This window comes from Myotis lucifugus, unplaced genomic scaffold (assembly GCF_000147115.1).
Source record: "Myotis lucifugus unplaced genomic scaffold, Myoluc2.0 scaffold_12, whole genome shotgun sequence".
Lineage (NCBI taxonomy): Eukaryota > Metazoa > Chordata > Mammalia > Chiroptera > Vespertilionidae > Myotis > Myotis lucifugus.
Genome location: NW_005871060.1, coordinates 11,472,251 through 11,494,522, shown reverse-complemented (window position 1 = coordinate 11,494,522; position 22,272 = coordinate 11,472,251). Strand labels below are relative to the sequence as shown.

At 37.8% G+C, this 22,272-nt stretch overlaps 1 protein-coding gene and 1 pseudogene across 1 annotated transcript in view; one reads left to right on the top strand and one right to left on the bottom strand.

The window, feature by feature from the left end:
* Positions 1-22,272, bottom strand: part of CCSER1 (coiled-coil serine rich protein 1) — a 1,147,418-nt gene that overhangs the window by 71,804 nt on the left and 1,053,342 nt on the right. The window lies entirely within an intron of this gene.
* LOC102431215 lies at positions 14,768-20,460 on the top strand (annotated as a pseudogene).

The following is a 22,272-nucleotide window of genomic DNA, read 5'->3' as shown; positions in this document are numbered from 1 at the left end:
GCCGTGCCCAGCTCCCATCGCTGGCTCCACCCTACTTCCGCTATCACTGGCCTGGGCGGCAAAGGCGCCGATCTCCGATCATGGCTGGGGGGAACCCCCTGGGTTTCCGATCACTGTCAGTGGCAGGGGGCTTCTTCCTGCTTTCCCTTTTGCCTCCCTACATATGCAAATTAACCACCATCTTTGTTGGCGGTTAACCACCATCTTAGTTGGCAGTTAATTTGCATATCGCCCTGATTAGCCAATGAAAAGGGTAGGGGTCGTATGCTAATTACCATGTTTCTCTTTTATTAGATTAGATAGTAAACATGAAAAGAGGTAATGATATGTAACAATATCTTATATTATTTTATCTACTGTAATCATGACAATATATTGCTGCATTTTAAATAGGGCATGTTATAGTTTCCTATTGTACTATCAATCATTTGGTTTTTATTTTATTCCTATACATATTGAATTTAATACCTTTCCTAAAATGATTTGTCTAATTCTTTCTTTGTATGTTTTTATTATTTTAATCTGGATGAAACCTCCAAAGTATATCCTCAGAGCACTTGTAATTGTCACAATTCATCGAAACATGAAACACTATATTTCTAACATTTCAGCTATTTCAAAAAAGCATTTAGGTAATGCTATATTTTATATTAAATACCAAGAATAATGTTCATTTTCTTTTCTACCATGTGCTTAAATTAATTCTAAACAGTTGTGTAGTCATTTAAAAAACTAGGCTAAATATCTTGTTAGTTATCTATATTATAAAAACTCAGTGGCCCTAACACTATAACGACCAAAGACCGGTCACCAGGAGGCGCATGCGGGTGGATGGTGCTTTGTGTGCGGCAAAGTGCACGCGGGTGGGGGGGACTTGACTCTGGGTCTCGTGGCGCCAGCAGGACTCTGGGGAGTCCTGCGGCATGGCAGGGTCTGGGGTCCCAGGTCTCCTGCTATTTTGCATGCTGAGTCACTAGTAAATTATAATAGCCATATGAAAAAAAGAATACCACCAAGATATTTGTCAAGTCCAAACTTTCTCTTGACTTGCAGATTTGCAACTTATCTCAGAAAAAATATCACTTAGTTTAATTTATGTTAAAGTCTAATATGACATATAAAATAATGTAAAGAGCCCACTTCAACACTTAATTGACATTCATGTTTGTCCTGAGAGCAAAATAATTTTTAGGTAATCTTTTCTTCTACGATAGAATAGTGGTGGAATGAATGCATTTAAATTATGCAGTCTTTCAGAGATTAATAAACAGACTCTATTACTCTTAATATGTTATACTAGAGGCTCTGTGCATGAATTCGTGCACAGGTGGGGTCCCTTGGGGTGGACTGCATGGATAGGGCCCCAGCTCACAGCCCCGCAGCCTTGCTTGGCACATCACCATAGCCTGGCACCACCCACTCACCTGCTCCATCGTGCCGCTGCGGTCCTGCTCTCATTGGGGCCCATCGGGGCCAGCAGTGCCTCCACTGCCGCCTGCTGCCAGTGCTGCATCACCGACGCCTGCCATGTTCTGCGCTGCCCCCTGGTGGTAAGCACACATCATAGCAAGCGGTCGAACAATTTGCATATTAGGCTTTTATTATATAAGAAATCTGCCCTCATGTCCTGTGTAATGCTTACAAAAGCTACTGTTTTGGGTATCTATATGTATAAAACCCTAATATGCAAGTAGACCGAACTGCGGAACAACTAAACAACCAAACAACTGGTCACTATAACATGCGCTGACCACCAGAGGGCGCAAGCAAAACATGGTGGGCACTGGCAGCAGGTGGCCGAGTGTGAAACATGGTGGACATTGGCTGCAGTGGGATGGTGGAGCAGATGAGTGGGAACACCAGACCAAGCCGGGATGCCGGTCACTGTTACCTGGGTGAGCCTCTGGTGGTTACTGAAAATTCTTTGCTCCCACGTGCCACAGTCCTACCCAGCGCTCACACCTGCTGCCAGCGCTGGCCCCACTCGCACCAGCTGCTGGCACCAGAGCTGCTTCTTGCACCTGCTGCTGGCACCTGGCACCAGGCACCAGCCCCGATTGCTCAGCACCGTCAGTGGGTTTGAGCAGCAGCTGTCAGCCCTGATTGCCACTCAGGGCTTCTCCACCTCCCCCCCGCTCCTGAGGGGCGATCAGGGAAGCAGCCACAGCTTGCACCCGCTGCTGGCGCAGGACCCAATCGCTCCGGGCCGGCAGTGTGTGTGAGTGGGGCTGGCACCGCCAGCACATGGGAGCCATGGGAGCAGTAGCAGGGCTGCCGGCACACAGGGGACCGGGGGTGCGAAGGATGGGCCAAGACCCGCCTCTGTGCCCACCGCAGCCTTGTGACCCACAGTTCATTTCAAGATGCACGCACTGGGCCCCTAGTAAAAATTATAACAGCCATATGATTCTATAGTCACAGTCAAATAACAGTAAAGGGTCTACAGATGATGGGTAGGTAAGAAGTACTACAAAGCAGTGAGTAAGCAGTCTCTGTCTAATGCATATAAAACTTACTCCATTCTAATATGAGAGAGGTAGTAGCAGCTTAGAGCTTATCATGGGCATACATTTATTTTTATTTTATTATTTTTTAAATCTTTATTTTTAAAAGTATTACATATGTCCCCTCTTTTCCCCCATTGACCCCTTCTAGCTCACTCCTCCCCCGACCCAGGCCTTCAGCACACTGTTGTCTGTGTCCATGGGTTATGCATATATGCTTACAAGTTCTTTGGTTGATCTCTTTCTACCCACCCCCACCTTCCCTCTGAAATACGACAGTCTGTTCCATGCTTCTATGTCTCTGGATCTATTTTGTTCAGCAGTTTATTTTGTTCATTAGATTTATGCTAAGTGAAATAAACCAGTCAGAGGAAGACAAGTATCACATGATCTTACTCATAGGTGGAATCTAATACATTTATTTTTAAAGAACATAAAATTTTCACTACAGGTTTTTAGTATTTATTTATTTATTTATTAAAATATATTTTATTGATTTTTTTACAGAGAGGAAGGGAGAGGGATAGAGAGTGAGAAACATCAATCAGCTGCCTCCTGCACATCCCCCACTGGGGATGTGCCCGCAACCGAGGTACATGCCCTTGACCGGAATCGAACCCGGGACCCTTGAGTCCGCAGGCCGCACTCTATCCACTGAGCCAAACCGGTCAGGGCGGTTTTTAGTATTTAGTTGTTGTTTCAGCATCTCTTAATTATCACAATTTTATCTGTACTTTTGATATTTTAGCTAGCACCATAAAAATTAGTCATCTATTCTAATTTTGTATGTAATACATTTAGTATAACATGTTAGTCATTACTATTACATCATTGAAATGAATTGATATGTAAAAAATTATACTCTTCCACCTCACTTTCCTCTCATGAAGCCCATTGTAGCTGCACACACAGGATGGACAGAGGCAGTTAGGAACATTTGGTTGAAAGTAGGCTCTTTTAAGCCTGATAGCCTGGATCAATATATTGGTTTAATTAATGGCTGTGTGATTACTGAATTGATTAACCTTTTTTTTATTTCATTATCATTAAAGAGGTGATACTAATGGTAGGTGCTTCTTATGACTGTGGTAAGATTAAATGAGTTAATAACTTGGCATATGGAAATACTCAATTCATGTTTATAATATATGTTATATTATTATTAAATTTTTAAAAATGTTTTAGAGCACTAACTAGTTTGGCTCAGTGGATAGAGCGTCAGCCTGCGGACTGAAAGGTCCCAGGTTCGATTCTGGTCAAGGGCATGTACCTTGGTTGTGGGCACATCCCCAGTAGGGGATGTGCAGGAGGCAGCTGATCAATGTTTCTCTCTCATCGATGTTTCTAACTCTCTATCCCTCTCCCTTCCTCTCTGTAAAAAACCAATAAAATAAAAAAAAAGTGTTTTAGAAATTTCAGTCAACATTTTAGTAAGATTAACACAAACTCTCAATACCCACCAATTCTACTTTGCCTTTATAGCTGTAACCATTTTTAACATCTTTATTTATCTTTATTGAAATACAAATTAAATGTCATAAAATTTACCCTTTGTGAGTATACAATTCAATTCCAACTTCATAAATATTAATCATGAGATAATTTAATACATTACCAGGTACTGTGTAAGTATCTAACCTAATTAATTCATTTAATCATCAGTCTAAATCTATGGAGTGTGTTCTTTTGGGACACACTCAATTTTTCATATGGAAAAACGAAGAATAGAGTGTTTAAATAATTTTCTCAAGGTTGCTCAGAAAGAAGTGGCTAAACAGGGTTTCAAAATCAGTTATTCAAAATTCTAGAGCCTAAGCTATTAAACAGCACATTATGTTGATCTTTACATGTCCTATTCAAAGCAATACATATTTTGCAGCATTCATAAAACATTCACAAAGGATGACCATGGATGAGGCTAAAAAAAGGAGCTCCATTCAATTTTAAAAGGGACATATCACTCACTAGTTTCTAGGTCATAATAAACAAAATTAGGGAAAAAATAGATTAAAAGACTCCACACCAAGAGATTCAGAAGACAAGCCACAAATTGGAAGAAAGTATTAGCGAAAGACACATCTGTTACGACTGTTATCCAAAATATAGTGTAGGGTAAAAGTAGGTTTAAAGTTGTTCAGATGGAAAGTAATTCAATAATTAATAAATAATAATAAAAGAATAAACTGTGTGTTTTGCATACTCAAAACTGTAAACCTACATTTGCCCCATCCTGTATGCAAAGACATCTTAAAACCCAACAAATATGGGCAAAAGACTTGAAAAGATGTCTCACCAAAGAAGATATACAGAGGCTAGTAAGCATTTGAATATGTGTCCAACAATGTATATTGTTAAGGAAATGCGAATTAAAACAATGAGGTACCACTACATATCTACTAAAATGGCAAAATTCCAAAACACTGACATACCAAATACTGGGCAAGGATATGGAACAATGAGAACACTCATTCAATGCTATAGGGAATGCAAAATGGTACAGTCACTTTGGCAGTTTCTTGCAAAACTAAACATATTTAAACCATTCAACCCAGCAATTACATTCCTTGGTATTTACCCAAATGAATTGAAAATTTATGTCCAATAGCAGTTTTATTCATACCTGCTCAAACTTGGAAGCAACCAAAATGACCTTCAATAGGTGAATGGATAAATAAACTGGTACATCCAGACAATGAAATATTATCCAGGACTAAAAATAAATGAGCTACCAACCCCTGAGCTACCGTGAAAAGACATGGTGGAAACTTAAATGCATATCACTAGGTTAAATTAGCCAATCTGAAAGGGTACACACTGTATTGTTCCAATTATAGGACACCTAGGAAAAGCAAAAGTATGGAGACAATGAAAAGATCAATAGCTGCCCAACAGGAGGGATGAGGGAGGCATGAATAGACACAGCACAGTAGACTTTTAAGGCAGTGAAACTATTTTGTATAGTACTAAAATGATGGATATGTATCATTATACACTTTTTAAAAACCCAGGGAATTTACATTAGGAGTGAACCCTAATGTAAAACTATGAACTTGGGGTGGTAATGATGTTATCAAATAATGGTTCATCAAATGCAATAAATGTAGAACTGTGGCAAGGGATGTTGTTGTTAAGGGAGCCTGCATGTGTGTGGGGAGAGGTAGTATACAGAAAATCTTATTATTTTCTACTCAATCTTACTGTGAACCTAAAATTGCTCTATACATAAAATTTACTAATTAAATAAAAGCTTCATATATCTGGAAACTTAAAATATAGTAACTACACAATACAATCAACAAAAATAGTAATTCTCAAAATTTGTGGAATACAAACATCTCGGTATATAATATACACACACAATTTAATCAGATTAGATCAGATTAAATAAATTAGATTAAACATTTCTTTGACCCAGCCAGTCCAGTCATGGTTTTAAGCTTTTGAAAAATTCCTGCACATGTACAGAAAGGTACATAAAGTAGAAAGCTTTATTACAACATTGTTTGCAGTTACAGAGACTTAGAGGCAATCTAAGGTAACTGGAGGCAACATTAGCATAATAAATAAGTAAACTCTAGTGAATTTGAACAATAAAATCCTATGCAGTATTTAGAAGCATTGAATTAGAATCCATAGGTATATTAAACATGGGATTGATTGAAAAAAGAAACAGAGTTATAGCTATTAAATTAAGCATGCACCATGGGATATATTGCATATGAAACAAGGTCATACAAGTCCACATTTAAAAAGTGCATAAAAGGAAAAGTAGGGAGTAGGGAAAATACATAAGAAAAAAGGGTGAGGTATGAGGACAGTGCTGTAAACTGAAGAATATCATTAGGTGATCCCTCTGTACCTGAGGCCCCCACAAAAGAGAAAGATTAAAAAAAATACGATGACTATAAGGTTTACCTACCTAAATATATCTACTGACCAATTAACAAACTTTTTATCCTCCAGAAAAAAATGAATATATATTACACTTTTTTTAAAATGTAGAAAGAGAAGTTTAGAAAAAACACTTCCTCAAGGTCACCCAACCATTAATAAAAGTATGAAAAGCACAAAGACCATGGAAAATTTCTAGAGTAATATTCTATCACTGACATACCATTTTCTTTCATTAGATTACATACAAGGGGGGTCAGGGAGAATGCTAGGAAATAGAAGTGTAGTTATCCAGGGGGGAAAATATACAGTGTAAATAAGTCTCCCTTTTCTCTGTAGTGGCAAAATTCACTGCATTATTTTCCAGCTAAAGAAGAAAGAAGGGGGTAAAGTATCTAAATTTTATCTTACTGATTTTCTTTAACTCTTATTTTAACTTTACTGTGCAATAGAAATGAATTACTCATTTTGAAACCAACAAAGGATGTCATTTTGTTTTTCTCACTCTGACCTTGAGTGGATTTTCCATTTGCATATTCCTCTCAACTGCTGTATTTGCTCATAATTGTTTTTGTATAATAGCTATATGTTGCTTGGAGATGTACAGTTAATTGCAGTAATCCACACTGTACAATGTAATGCTGGATACTTAAATGCCCTCTTTCACACACTAGAGTGGGGAGTGGAATTGTGGGGGAAAGGCAATTCCAGAGATTAAAGGAAAATTCATATAGTTTTCCAACAACAAATACATTATAAATTATTAAATGTCTGGTCCTTTCATTACGAATTTTAAAAATGTTGATGTAAAAAAGAATCCTATATAACTGTTTTTATTTTTTTAAACAAAGACAAACTGAGGAAAATCTATCCTATACGCATTTCAATTTTAATGTACATGTTATCCTAAAGGTTAATGTTGAGTATTGACTATGGAACCTCCCCCACCCCGCCCTTGTAAAAAAATCATTCATTACAGCATCCTTCAAAACCTGTTGTAAGCCATAGTTGGTAATATGGTCAGAATCAGAAGAAACAGATTTAGCTATTTTATACAAAGTGCTAAACATTATAGAGAAAACAATTTCTGCTTCAGCACAAGAATTTTTGTTTCATTAAACTTCATACAATTATTTTCAATCTTTGCCATCATTAGATATTTATTTCTCTTCCCTAATAATAAATTTGTAGATATCTTACAGCAGTTTTTAAAATATAAACTAAAAAATATTAGGAGTACAGTAAGGCATATTATTATTAGCACATAAACTTAGCATCTAATTCAGGCAGTGTTCCAAAACTTTTATTATTTAATTTAATTTTCAAAAGCACAACATGACAAAAGTATTCTTACTTAAATCATAACTCACAGAAGAAACCAAACGCTTAAAATCAGTTAAGAAACCTGACAAGGACCATTAATGAGTAAGTGGGAATCTGGGATTTGAACCCAATCTTTTAACTACAGAGCTTGTGGTTTTTTTTAATCTTTCTTGTTGAGATCATGACAGAGGTCCCCCATTTTTCCCCATTACCTCCATCCAGCCAATTTTATTAGTATAATAATACTGTCACTAAGACCATCCATGAAGAGATCAAGTTTGATTTTAAGTATAGAAAGAGGAATAGCAGTAAGGATGGTCAAGTTGGAGAGGGACATAGATAAGTCTATGCAACTTCTTATTCTCTACCTTCACAGCCAAAGTAGATGAGCTTTTTATATAATTTAGTTAAATATATAACATTGGAATTTGTATGCCAACTTTAACCTCCATGTTCATGTTTGCTGTAGGGAATGTTTACACAAGGGCAACACACATAGTAAAGCACAGTGTATCAGGAAAAAAATCATTTTAAGGCAAAATATAATTAAACCATAATTTTAGTGTGCCACACAAAAAAGTATATTGGATATTTTGGTAACAGTTTTAATATAACATTTTATGCCATAAGGTTCTTGAAAATGTGTTTGTTTAACTTTATGCTTTTCTTATCTACTAGACTGATGATACAAAGACAATAAGACAAATACTTGCCCTCAGTGACCAGGCTGCATTGCACATTTCAAAAATAGTTCAGTGAATCTGTCCTTATCTCATGTAATCTATTCCTTTATTCCCAGATCTGAACCGTTAAGAAAACATCTCAAGCATTTCATTTTGGACTTCCAAAGAAAAATCAAACTATTATCTGCTGCCAATTATACTTGGGATTTTTCAGGAACTCTGCTAGTTTTTGTCTAATGATGAGAAACTCTCACATTATCTAAGTAGTATAAGTTACAACTTAATGCACTGTTTTTAAAATAAAGGTGCCATACAAATTTACTTATTTATTAGCAATTATGCTAAGGTGTAACAGGATTTAAATTCTCATGCTTTTATTCAAAACTTTATCATGCATAAGGCTATGGCGTTTTGAATTAATTTTACTCAGTACTTATTAAAATTAAATAAAGAAGAAAATATATGCCCCTAATTAGAATTCATAGCAATTTTTATTTTAAAAATAACTATAAAAAAGAGTGGATTGCCCTAACCGGTTTGGCTCAGTGGATAGAGCGTCAGCCTGGGGACTGAAGGGTCCCAGGTTCGATTCTGGTCAAGGGCATGTACCTTGGTTGTGGGCACATCCCCAGTAGGAGATGGGCAAGAAGAAGCTGATCGATGTTTCTCTCTCATCGATGTTTCTAACTCTCTATCCCTTTCCTTTCCTCTCTAAAAAAATCAATAAAATATATTTTTAAAAAAGAGTGGATTAGGATAGACCAATATTGATACATTTTATATTTTACTTTAACATTAAAATTTTCACTTAGTGAAACTAACTATGACATTTAGATAATATATTTTGGAAGAAAATATTTCTTTTTATTTTAAATGTGTTAATTGATTTCTGAGAAGAAAGGAGAGGAAGAGATAGAAAATCAATGATGAAAGAGAATCACTGATCAGCTGCCTCCTGCATGCATCTACTGGGGATCAAGCCCACAACCCGGGTATGTGCCCTCACTAGGAATCCAACCGGTGACCTCTTGGTGCATGGAACAACTCTCAATTCACTGAGCCACACTGGCTTGGGGGGAGAAAATATAATTTCTATATATTTCTACTCATAACACAAAATAACAGGGTTAATAATTGCAGGATAACTGAATAGAATACTCACAAGACTGAAAAAAAATATGTACCAGAAAAAGATGTATTGAAACAACTATTTCAGATATTTTACTGACTCATCATATTGTTGTATGCATTATAAATAAGTTATGATATGATTGAATCTGTAATATCAACCAAGATATATAACTGGTTCAGTGGACTTTACAATCATTAATATAATAAATAAAAATTTAATCACTCATTTCATTATGGCAATAATCTCTACCACAACTTATAAAAAGTAAAAGGGAAAACTATAGAAATCATTCACCAACTGCTAGTGGATATAAATCCCTTCCATTTCTCCTCAGTTCTTATTTCTTTTTTAATAAATGACACTATATTTTTGTCTTACTCAGACCTCTCCTTACCTGGCCCCAATAAGTCATTCTTAAAATTGTCTAAAAATACTTGTTAAAACTATAATTATTCTCAAAGCACTGTCCAGTTTAATATTTTTGTATAATTCTCCATCAACTGAAAGATAAAGTCCTACACAGTAGTTTAACACAAAATCTTTCATGACCTAAAGTTTGACTCTATTGTATTATCTTTGTGTTATATTCATGCTTTCCTGAATATATCACACAGATGTTTTAAAATGTTGCTTAGGCTTTATCCCTACTGGAAAATTTTATGAACATATTACTACCTGGCACACTATCTTCAAGACAATTTAACTATTATATTTTGCCCACTAAAGGGACTATTTAAAACTTTTTATTTTTATAGACTCATCCTCTTTCTCAGTATGCTAATAGTATATCTATGGAAGTAAATGTTAATGACATTTTTATTCTTAAAAGCACAAAATTCCAAAAGAAGATTACAGTGCATTGTTATGCTATTGACTTTAAATAGATTATAATTAAAGTTAAAATTTAGTTTATCCCATTAGACAGATAAAAGATGTTATCAGTTAGGGCTGCTGTAACAAAGTACCACAGAGTGGGTAGCTTATAACAATAGAAGTTTATTTCTCACAGTTGTGGAGGCTGGAAGTCTGAGATTAAGGTGCCAGTATGGTTGGTTGGGTTTTGGTTAGTATTCTTTTCTGGGCTAGAAACTGCTCACTTCTCTTTGTATCATCACATGGCAGAAAGAGAGGTAGCTAGCTCTCTGCCCTCTTATAAGGACACCAATCCCATTCATGAGGGTTCCATCCTATGAACTAATTCCCTCCCAAAGGCCCCACCTCAAAATACCATCATTTGGGGATTATGGTTTGAGCATATGGATTTTGGGGGGACACAAACATTCACTCTGTTGCAAAAGAATAGATAGATAGATTGATAGATAGATGATAGATGATAAATAGATAGAATGAGACTTATGTAAAGAGCTGTTTTGAGTATTAAAGTTAATTTGTTTTTCTTTATATTTATTTTTTACATTATTATAGATATTCCTATTTTAAAGTTACTTCTTACCTAAAAGTCCCTAATAAAGCCTTCATTCTTAATATTTTTATAACTCATATAATATTTTAGAATTGAATAAATTCATTTAATCATGTTTAAAAAGGAAAATGTTACTACATTTAAAACTTTCATTTAAAATCTACTTTTATATAAATGTAGGAATTTATTCCCTTAGAATTTAGCTAAATTTTCTTCAAATAAAATATTTAAGAAAATAACTTAATAAGTATTTTATCTCTATACTAGTTACCAGGTCACGAATTTGTGAACATTGAAAGGAAATTAATTAGAAGAAATATTTTAATATCACTATTTGCCCTTTCTCTATGATAGATGTGTCAACCAAATTCACGATCGACAATGACAGATGGAAACACATGCGTGATTGGCACCAGAGAGTGCTTTATTTATTTTTTTAATTTTTAAAAATATATTTTATTGATTTTTTACAAAGAGGAAGGGAGAGGGATAGAGAGTTAGAAACATCGATGAGAGAGAAACATTGATTAGCTGCCTCCTGCACACCCCCTACTGGGGAAGTGCCTGCAACCAAAGTACATGCCCTTGACCAGAATCAAACCTGGGACCCTTCAGTCCGTAGGCTGACACTCTATCCACTGAGCAAAACTGGTTAGGGCCAGCTAGTGCTTTATATGTATTGTGCATGTGCAAGTCAACTTAGCCTTTTATAGATATAGAATAAACTTGCTTAATTAGACCTGCTTTCTGATTTAGCTAAACTTTTTCCAGCCCAGTGAAGCACCCCAACTTCTCTTTCAGGTAATTGTCAGCAACATAGCAGTAAATATCAACACGAAGCAGATTATTATTGTAGATCACTCAGGGAGAACAAAGGGTAAAATATTTAACTGCAGCAGTGTTTGACTATGTTTTGTGCATTGAGAAAACCTGAGGTCATTTTCAAGGTCCACCGTATCTTACTTCTTTTCAGTCAGGTCAAGTTTCTAAGCTTTCTAAATCTCCATTTCCCAGCTAATGAAAAAAAAAATAGGATTCCACCAAGTCTCCTATCTACCTACTCCAGGACTTCTCTGAGGATCAAATGAGATGAGGCACGGGAAACCGCTTCACAGACATTTGGAAAACGCTTCACAGACATTTGGTTACAGTGTGAAATGTTTCCACCTGGCTAAAAAGCAAGTTGTGTTCCTGGGCTGAAGAAACTGCAAGGAGGCTAGTCTCTAGGGAGAGGAAGCCGGGCATTGCTGTGTGATGTCATTACCCGGTGCCCACAGCAATCGTTTCAGGACTGGGCTAGGCTGCGAGCCGCATTTTGCACCATGGGGTCTGGGCTGCAATATGGCAGGCTGTCACTCCGGGGTGGTGGCAGGGCCTGTGTCCCACTTGGGGGAAGCCGAGTGTTGCTTTGTTGGCACCAGGTCCATGCTGCCATTTCTCTGTAAATGGTCAGTGCGTGTCAAGGCAGCTCCTGCATTGAGCATCTTCCCCCTGCTGGTCAGTGTGCATCATAGCAACCGGTCGGACGGGCAGAGGGATACTTAGCATATTAGCCTTTTATATATGTAGATAGCTGAAATGACTGCCTTGACTATAAATGGTTAGTAAAATATATTATATTTTTTACTCTTTAATATCTTGAAAAGTTACAGTTTCCACTATAGATAAACACACACAAATATAGTACTCTGTCAACATCCTATCTAATAATAGACAAACATGGTAATTGACCATACCTTCGCTACGCCTCCCATTGGCTAATCAGTGTGATATGCAAATTAACCGCCAACAAAGATGGCGGTTAATTTGCATACATAGGCTCCAAGTGGTGGAGCAAAGCCTGACATTTCTGGGGCCGGTAGAGCAGCGAGGCCTGACGTTTCTGGGGCCGGCGGAGCAGTGAGGCCTGACGTTTCCAGGGCCGGCTCTGGCCAGAACTCAGCCAGAGTGAAGGCCTGGGCCCCGGGTGCTGGAGGCACACTGGTGCCAGCAGCCAGGGGAAAGGAAGGCCTATTGAATGAATCTCTTCGTGCAATAGGCCTCTAGTATATATATAATAATCAGATGTTTTACATATGTATATAATGATCAGATATTACATATATAGTATTTAGTCAGCTCTGACAGCAATAATTCATACAAATGTCAATGTTTCGTTGTCAATGCTAATCTGTCAAATATCAATGAGATAAAGGTCTGCTGAAAGAGCTATGAAACAACAAATGTCTGTTTATCAGAAAATACAAATACAGGAAGATTAGGCAAAATCCTTGGAAAGCTATCCATTTAAAACCCAAGACAAGTACCAGTCTAGCAAGAATACTAGTCATCAGTTGTGGCTTTCAGAACTTCCAAGATCTAGATTTGGAATGAAAGAAAACTTTCCTTTTTCTTCTTCTTCTTCTTTTTTCTGTTTCTTTGTTACTTTCCTTCTATTTTTCCCTTTCTTTCCTTCATTGTTTGAAGGTAGGGGGCATTTGTTTGGGTCAAAATAAACTTTCTATTAGATATTTTATAGATCCCAGAACCTGCACGTTAAATTCATGTATAACATTCAATTAGGAAGTTACTCTTTCAACAAAATGAAGAGGACATAATTATAGTGTGAGAACTAATACAGGAACAGAAAATCGCATAGGAAGGAAGGTCAGAGAGAACTCAGATTAGACAAAGAAAAATTGTATTAATTGTATGATGGTGAAAACACAGAAACAAGATGTCCAGCAGAGTATAAGAACTTAGTGACAGACATTTGCAGAGCACAATGAAAGAAAGCAAAACCTTGGCAATAGAGTTGAAAATGAGGTGGTTTATTTTTTTCTTTTTGTATTAAATTTTGATCAAGAAGTAAAACAATAATTTTTCAGAGGCAATACAGTTATTAGAACCAGAAACATCAAAGAAACAATATCTGGACCAAAACGGAGCTAATTCTTTTAGGATGATGGTTTTCTCCGGTTCCTAATCTTAATATGTGTATGTATCAACAATACACTAAAGAAAAAACATATAGTTTGTATTTCATAGCTTACCTTGCTAACTTTCAACATTTCTGAGATTTACTTTTTTAGGTCAAACACTTTTATAAAAATAGATATTTTTGGTATTGAAAAAACAAGTTCATTCATAAGGAAGCAAGCTATGTCTATTTCTTTGGAAAACTTATCTTGCAGATCAATGTTATGCTCCTCAGGGGCAATATTTATAAATATTTTGTTTTCAGAGATTTTCAATCATTATGAGTTTGTTCCTCAAAAGCGTTTAATGAACATGCAAATGACATCTACACTATGTGAAATGAAAATGTATATATCTAGCATTACTTCTTAAAACGCTACTGCACACATCTAATACCACTAGCACAACAAATTACCTATTGTTCCCTCAACTCACCATGCACTTTCCCAAATCTATAAATTTCTCTCTTCTGAAATGATCCTATAAAATAAAAGGGCTGAGTTCAAAGATCACTACCTCTATGAAGATTGTCCTCTATTCCCTCAATCAGAAAATTATTCAGGAAAAGCCCAAGATCAGAGAGAAAGTGCTCCTGAGGACTCATAGTTGTAAATCAATAAACATCTTCAATAACATCATTACTGTAGGTTTAATAATGGATGACTTCTCAGATCGTGTCCGTTAGTACAGGCCATGCTATCATCTTAAAGCATAGATCTACAATGAGCTAATAATTTACAGTAAAAAAGCATCTCTCTCTGACAGGTCGGCTTCTCTGGGGTAGTCAGCAGAGTACAGAATACGCTCCTCAGAGACGTGAGGTTGTCCTGAAGCAGCCCTGGGAAAACCAAACATGGCCAATTTACCCATGGCTCCCAGAGAAGTTACACATTCTTTGATTTTGTAAATTTAGTTCCTCACATGATTTTATTTGAAGGATTCAGCAACTAATAATTAGTTTGAAAACTATTGATCCAAAAGAATGGATGGGCTGGCTTTCTACTGAGTTTTTCAGAGATTTGGGGCAGCAGGAAAGTTGAGACTATACTTCTAGCCAAGAAGATTGTTGCCAGTAACATTGGCTTTATCTTTCTACAGACAGTGAAGTAGGGATGGTGTTGACAAGCTTTTGTAAAAATCTATCCATTATAATGCATTCCTAAAATAAAAGCCATCCTATTCCCATAGGAGATAACACAAAGAGGACTGAAATTATGCTAATTAATAATGGTACACGTCAGGAGTATATTAAAAACCTAGCCAAACAACACTATTTTCAAACTTCAGAAATACCATTTATTTTTCCTAATAGAAGCTGCCACCATCAGACATATTACTACATTGGAAAAAAACAACATTATTAGCAATGACATATTCTACTCTTCAGTCAGTTAAATTTTTAGAATGAGTAAAACATTTGAATAACATGAAAAGTTGTAAATTATTATAATAACTTAGCATTCATCACTGTCATTGTAACTACTCTCCATCTGCTGATCTGTCTGATAGCCAGCATATGCAAAAGTCTTATTCTTTAATGGTAAAAAAAAAAAAATTATTCTTCAAGGGAAACTGGCCAAAGAAGAAAATTCGCAACTTTATTTAGATTTTTTAAAAATTATAATTAACAAGAAAATAGATACATTTAAAAATAGTGTGAAGATTCCAAACGGTCACTAATCCTGTTCCCTCTAATTTCAGGAGTCGGAAAATTCAGATCCGAAATATCCCACCCCAGCTGCGGTGGGAAGTCCTGGACAGCCTGCTTGCTCAGTATGGAACAGTAGAGAACTGTGAACAAGAGCCATCATGAAGCTGAATGGCCACCAGCTGGAGAACCATGCCGTGAAGGTCTCCTATATTCCCCACGAGCAGATAGCACAGGGTCCTGAGAATGGGCGCCGAGGGGGCTCTGGCCCTCGGGGTCAGCCTCTCCAGGGCTCGCCGGTGGCAGCCGGGGCCCCTGCCGAGCAGCAGCCAGCGGACATCCCCCTGCGGCTCCTGGTGCCCACCCAGTATGTGGGCGCCATCATTGGCAAGGAGGGCGCCACCATCCGACATATCACAAAACAGACCCAGTCCAAGGCTGACGAGGTTCCCCTGAAGATCCTGGCCCATAATAACTTCATGGGGCATCTCATTGGCAAGGAGGGACGCAACCTGAAGAAGGTGGAGCAGGACACAGAGACGAAAATCACCATCTCCTCGCTGCAGGCCCTCACCCTCTCTAACCCCGAGAGGACCATCACCGTGAAGGGGGCCATGGAGAACTGCTGCAGAGCCGAGCAGGAGATCATGAAGAAAAGTTCGGGAGGCCTATGAGAATGACGGGGCTGCCCTGAGTCTGCAGTCTCATCTCATCCCCGGCCTGAACTTGGCTGCCGTGGGTCTTTTCCCAGCCTCCTCCAGTGCAGTCCCGCTGCCTCCCAGCAGTGTCATGGGAGCTGCTCCCTATCGCTCCTTTATGCAGGCTCCGGAGCAGGAGATGGTGCAGGTCTTCATCCTGCCCAGCGGGGGGCGCCATCATCGGCAAGAAGCGGGCAGAACATCAAACAGCTCTCCCGTTTCGCCAGCGCCTCCATCAAGATTGCTCCTCTGGAAACTCACTCCTGACTCCAAAGTTCGCATGGTCATCATCACTGGACCCCCAGAGGCCCAATTCAAGGCTCAGGGGGGAATTTATGGGAAACTCAAGGAGGAGAATTTCTTCGGTCCCAAGGAGGGAGTAAAGCTGGAAACCCATATCCTGGTGCCAGCGTCGGCGGCCGGCCGGGTTATTGGCCAAGGTGGCAAAATGGTAAATGAGTTGCAGAATTTGACAGCAGCTGAAGTGGTTGTGCCAAGAGACCAGACCCCTGATGAGAACGACCAGGTCATCGTTAAGATCAGCGGGCATTTCTATGCCAGCCAGATGGCTCAGAGGAAGATCTGAGACATCCTGGCCCAAGTTAAACAGCTGCACCAAGAAGGACAGAGTAACCAGGCAGGAAGGCGGGGAGGCGGGGAACCTGATCAGCCCTGATCTCCGGCCAGGCCTAGGGACCCCACTCGTGCATGGATTTCATGCACCGGGTCTCTAATATCAATATATACAGAAAAAGCATTTAACAAAATCCAGCATCCATTTTTGATAAAAACTCTTAGCGAAGTGGGAATAAAGGGATTATACCTCAACATAACAAATGCCATATATGACAAACCTATAGTCAACATCATACTTGATGGGCAAAAACTAAAACCATTTCACTTTGGAATAGGAACAAGACAGGGATGTCTGCTTTCACCATTCTTATTCAACCTAGTACTGGAAATCCTAGCCACTGCAATCAGACAAGATGGAAAAAAATAAAAGGCATCCAAACTGGAAAGGAGGAAGTAAGGCTGTCATTACTTGCAGATGACATGATATTGTAAACAGAAAACCCTAAAGACTCCAACAAAAAACTACTTAGATTTAATAAATGAATTTGACAAAGTAGCAGGATACAAAGTTAACATCCAGAAATGGATGGCATTTTTATACACCAGTAATGAACTCAGAAATAGAAACTAAAAAAAAGGAAAAAAAGCAACCCAAAACAATCCTATTTACTATTGCAACAAAAAACAATAGATACCTGGAACAAACTTAACCAAGGCAGTAAAAGATCTGTACTCAGAATACTACAGGACAGCCTTAATCGGTTTGCCTCAGTGGATAGAGCATCAGTCTGCAGATCTAAGGGTCCCGGGTTTGATTCTGGTCAAGGGCACATACTTGGTGGCAGGCTCCTCCCAGGCCCTGGCCCTGGTTGGGGCTTGTGCAAGAGGCAACCAATCAATGTGTTTCTCATATTGATGTTTCTCTCTGTCTTTCCTTTCTCTTCCGCTTCCCCTAAAAATCAATGGAAAAATATCCTTGGGTGAGGATTAACAGGAAAAATGAAAGAAAGAAAGAAAGAAAGAAAGAAAGAAAGAAAGAAAGAAAGAAAGAAAGAAAGAAAGAAAGAAAGAAAGAAAGAAAGAAAGAAAGAAAGAGAGAAAGAAGGAAAGAAAGAAGGAAAGAAAGAAAGAAAGAAAGAAAGAAAGAAAGAAAGAAAGAAAGAAAGAAAGAAAGAAAGAAAGAGAGAGAGAGAGGGAGGGAGGGAGGGAGGGAGGGAGGAAGGAAGAAAGGAAGGAAGGGAACTATAGGACATTGAAAAAAGAAAAAGAGTAAAACACAAACAAATGGAAGAATATACTGTGTTCATGGATTGGAAGAATTAACATAAATAAAATCTCCATAGTATCTAAATTTTCTATTTTTATATCCCTGGCATAAATATATTTCATATTTATTTTATAAGAAAACTTACTGTTCCCCCCCAATCTTTATTGTTTAAAGTATTACATTGGTCCTCCTTTTCCCTCCATTAACCTCTTCTAGCTTGTTGCCATTCCCCTCAGGCCCTCACCACCCCATTTTCTGTGTCCACAGGTTATGCATATATGCACACAAGTTCATTGGTTGATCTTCCCCACTCACCCTCCCCTCCCTTCCTGTTTTTGTTTTAAATTAACAAGGCTTTTGTATTCATTGTTCATAAGGCATTAAAAGTATTTATTACCTTGCCCAGCCAGCATTCCTCAGTGTTGAGCATCAACCTATGAATCATGAGGTCAGGGTTCAATTCCCGGTCAGGGTGGTCAGGATACATGCCAGGGTTGTGGGCTCTATCCCCAGTGGTGGTGGGGGGGGAGGGATGCTGGAGGCAGCTGATCAATGATTCTCTCTCATCATTGATTTTTCTATCTCTCTCTCTTTCTGCCTTCCTCTCTGAAATCAATAAAAATATTTAAAAAATTTTTAAAAATGTATTACCTCTTTAAACACATGTGTACTAGTATATTGTTTATGTTTATCTTCCCGATAACTTCATATTTTAGTTATATGTATTTGAGAAGTTATTGAAAAGTGAATCAGATTTTATACTAGCTAACATTATACAATTATATGGAGGAAAATCTGAATTGAATGTGGAACTATCTATAATGGCCATGAAATCCTTGCTGCTTGACACAGTCGCTGCAGGAAAGAAACATCTGCACAGCATATGTTTCAAGGGACCTGGCATATATAGCATATTGTTCTTAATATGTTTGCTCTCCTTAGTGCCATGTGTTTTAACCAAGGTCACCTCTCTGAGAAAGGTTGTTTCCCCAGGTGGGGATTTTTCCCTGAGGTTAGGGAGGGGATACAACCCCTTAATTAAGTGCCAGGCGGGTAGTTAAGCTACATAATCTTTACTCCTTGGAATGGAGATAAGAAACGCCCTAACCTTTGTAATAGAAATTGACAGGATTAAAATCGGCTGGTATAAATACGGATGTAACAAGACAATAAACATCAGATCCTCGTCAGTTCCTAACCAGAACTCTGACCAGAACTTTGGCTGGAGATCCTGGCTATAGGTCCTGACTAGGCTGCTGATCAACTGAAGGCTGTCTTCGTGTCATTCCTTCTTCGCCGACTCCGTCCACACCTTTGGGGACTCCTGGACCCGCTGGGATTGGACCCCAGCAACTATCTATAATGGCCATGAAATAGTTATCACAAAATTGTTTTTTCTTTTGAGTATTTTTCAAGTCTGAGCACTTAAAAATAGTGAAAAATGCAATTCTCAATAATTATAGTTAAGTGAATTGGGGTATACACAAAGTGGTCTCAAAGAATATTTACACTCTAATTTTTTTAAAAAACTTATTTTAAATTTCATTTTTGTCATAAATTCTGTTTCCCTACCATACTTGGGCCTTAGTTTCATTATTTGAAGAGTATTATATATTTATGTGTACCTACATTCAACATATATACTAGTATATGTGTGCGTATATATATAGTTACATAATGAAGTTATTAGTAATTATTTTTATATTTATGTACATGCTCCTCAACTTCATTCCCAAGTGATTTCAATCACAGACATTTTAATTTTTACTTATTTAGATTAAGATATAGTAAAAAAAAAGAATGAAAACAAGAAAAGAATCATCTGTACTTAAGAGCCAAGAACGTCTGCCTGAACTAGAAAGAGGTACTTCAGTGTATCAGTAACTATCTTCTTTAAGCCTAGTATGTTCCTGAAAAGAAATGTTTTGATGATACAGGCAGCTTGCAAAGGTTAGGTCGTAATTGCATTGGAGATTGCAGTTCTGTTTGTAGGGCAAGAAGAGTACAAGTGAGTTCACCACAGGTGGAGATAAAAGGCAGGAGGGTAATCATTGGTTCCTGCTTCTTCAGTGATACATGCGACTGCTTTTCCCTTTTCAAAACAGACCCATATTTTTTTGTCAAAGTGTAAAAACAATGAAGTTCCCCTCTTATAATTCTGTTATCTTTATGCCACAAAAAATAGTGACATATATTATCTGAATTTCAAACATTTATTCCTGGCATAAAGATGTCATGATTCGGAAAGAAACTATGTTCCCTGACATTTGACAATCTTTTTTTTTGCAGCTTACCAAATCATCCCTTTGTCCTCTACCAAAGCTCTGAAATCACATATTTGTGAAAATGATATTTAAGAAATGACAGCAAGGTTGATTAATTGGTGCTGGGTTATTGTCATTTCCTGTTCATTTTTTTTCCTGTCCTATACCAAAGAAATGTAATGGAAAATAGCTTTTCATCCATGAATTAGGAAATGAACCCAAGTCTACATTGACTTTTAGCTGAGAAATTAGGTATAGGGCACTTGGATAATTTTGAGATGCCAAGCCTGTGGGTGGAATTATAAATCAGAGTGAAATAAGATTGATTTTCTATGGTTATATCAGTAGGTTCTAAAATGATTGAAGAAGCCCAAGTATATTCAAATAGCAATGCTACTATTTTAATTCAAATAGCTATAAGTATTGATTTAGACATTTGATTAGGTGGCTCACAAATGAGTCACTGGAAGGTTCTGTTAAAATACAGATGACTGGATTGCACCACCAGAGTTTCTGATTTAGTTGTTCTGGGGTCGGTCCAAAATTTGCATTTTTAATAATTTTCTTGATGACCACTCTAGGAGAATCACTGAAGTAAACTATTTACAGGTGGATCTCTTGGAAGCTAAGAATCAATCATTCTCAAATGGAAGACAGAGTGAACTCATACATATCATAGGAATGCAGATAGATATTATATACTAGAGGCCTGGTGCATGGATTCATGCACCAGTGGGGTCCCTTGACCTGGCCTTTGCCCTCTTGCAATCCCAGACCCCTCGGGTGATGTCGGACTGCCAGTTTCAAACTGATCCCCGCAGGCCAGACCAAGGGACCCCACAGGTGCACGAATCTGTGCACCGGGCCTCTAGTATGCATATAAGATCTTTAGTTAATCTCTTCCCGCCCTCCTCCCTTCCCCCTTCCCTCTGAGATTCATCAGTCTGTTCTATGTTCCCATGCCTGTGCATTGAGCGTCTCCCCCCTGGTGGTCATAGCTACCAGTTGAACTGTCACTTAGCCTTTTATATAGAGAGATAATTTTTAGTAAATGTTTACTTAAAACCTGAAAATGTATGGATATGTGTTAACTTAAAAATCTGTATTGTCACTTTCATTCTTCAAATGTTCTGCAGGATCCAAAAATTGATTCACTGACTCCTTGATTTTGTTTAGGAAAGACATATTCACTGGCCCTAAGTACTGTCAGCCTTTTTTCTATACAGTAGTGACCGAGGCTGGTGGTGAGAGGTCATTTTAGCAAGGTTAGTCAGAGAAGTCCTCTGAGGTGTTGTTATTTGATCTGAAAAGTGTAAAAAAACATTATGAAACGATCTAAAATAGATCTCAAGTTCCTGAAGTAAGAACAAGTTTGACTAGGCTGAATATAGTGTTTTTCAGTTTGAGAAAAAGAAAGTCACATAAAGAGCTATTCAATTAAAGATAAAGATTGGACAAGATGTTTCAACGAAAAATACATTACAAAGAGCTAGGGGAATTTCTGAATGTAATGACTAATGATGTAAATTTTTTCACTGAATAGGAAGAAAAAGACAACAGTATTTATGAAATAGCATGCTGAAGTTAATTTAAAGTCACAAGCACCCTGGGGAAGTTTCCAGAGAGATGGGCAGCCAGCTTAAGCAGGACTGTCTGGGAGCTCATGTTAGATTGCTGAACAAACCAGAAAGTCCGTCTATTCATTTACAACTGGGGACACTCTTTCCCTGGAACTGGAATATTTATGTTTGCTGTCCATGAGATTCTCATTGTTGCAACATGGGAGAAGTTGAATTTCAGAATGAATCACTCTTGACAAAAGTGGAACCGGAGTAAAGGAAAACAATGACATTGCAATCCAACTGGCTTCAGTCAGACCCACAGAGAAAATATCTTGGTAGCATC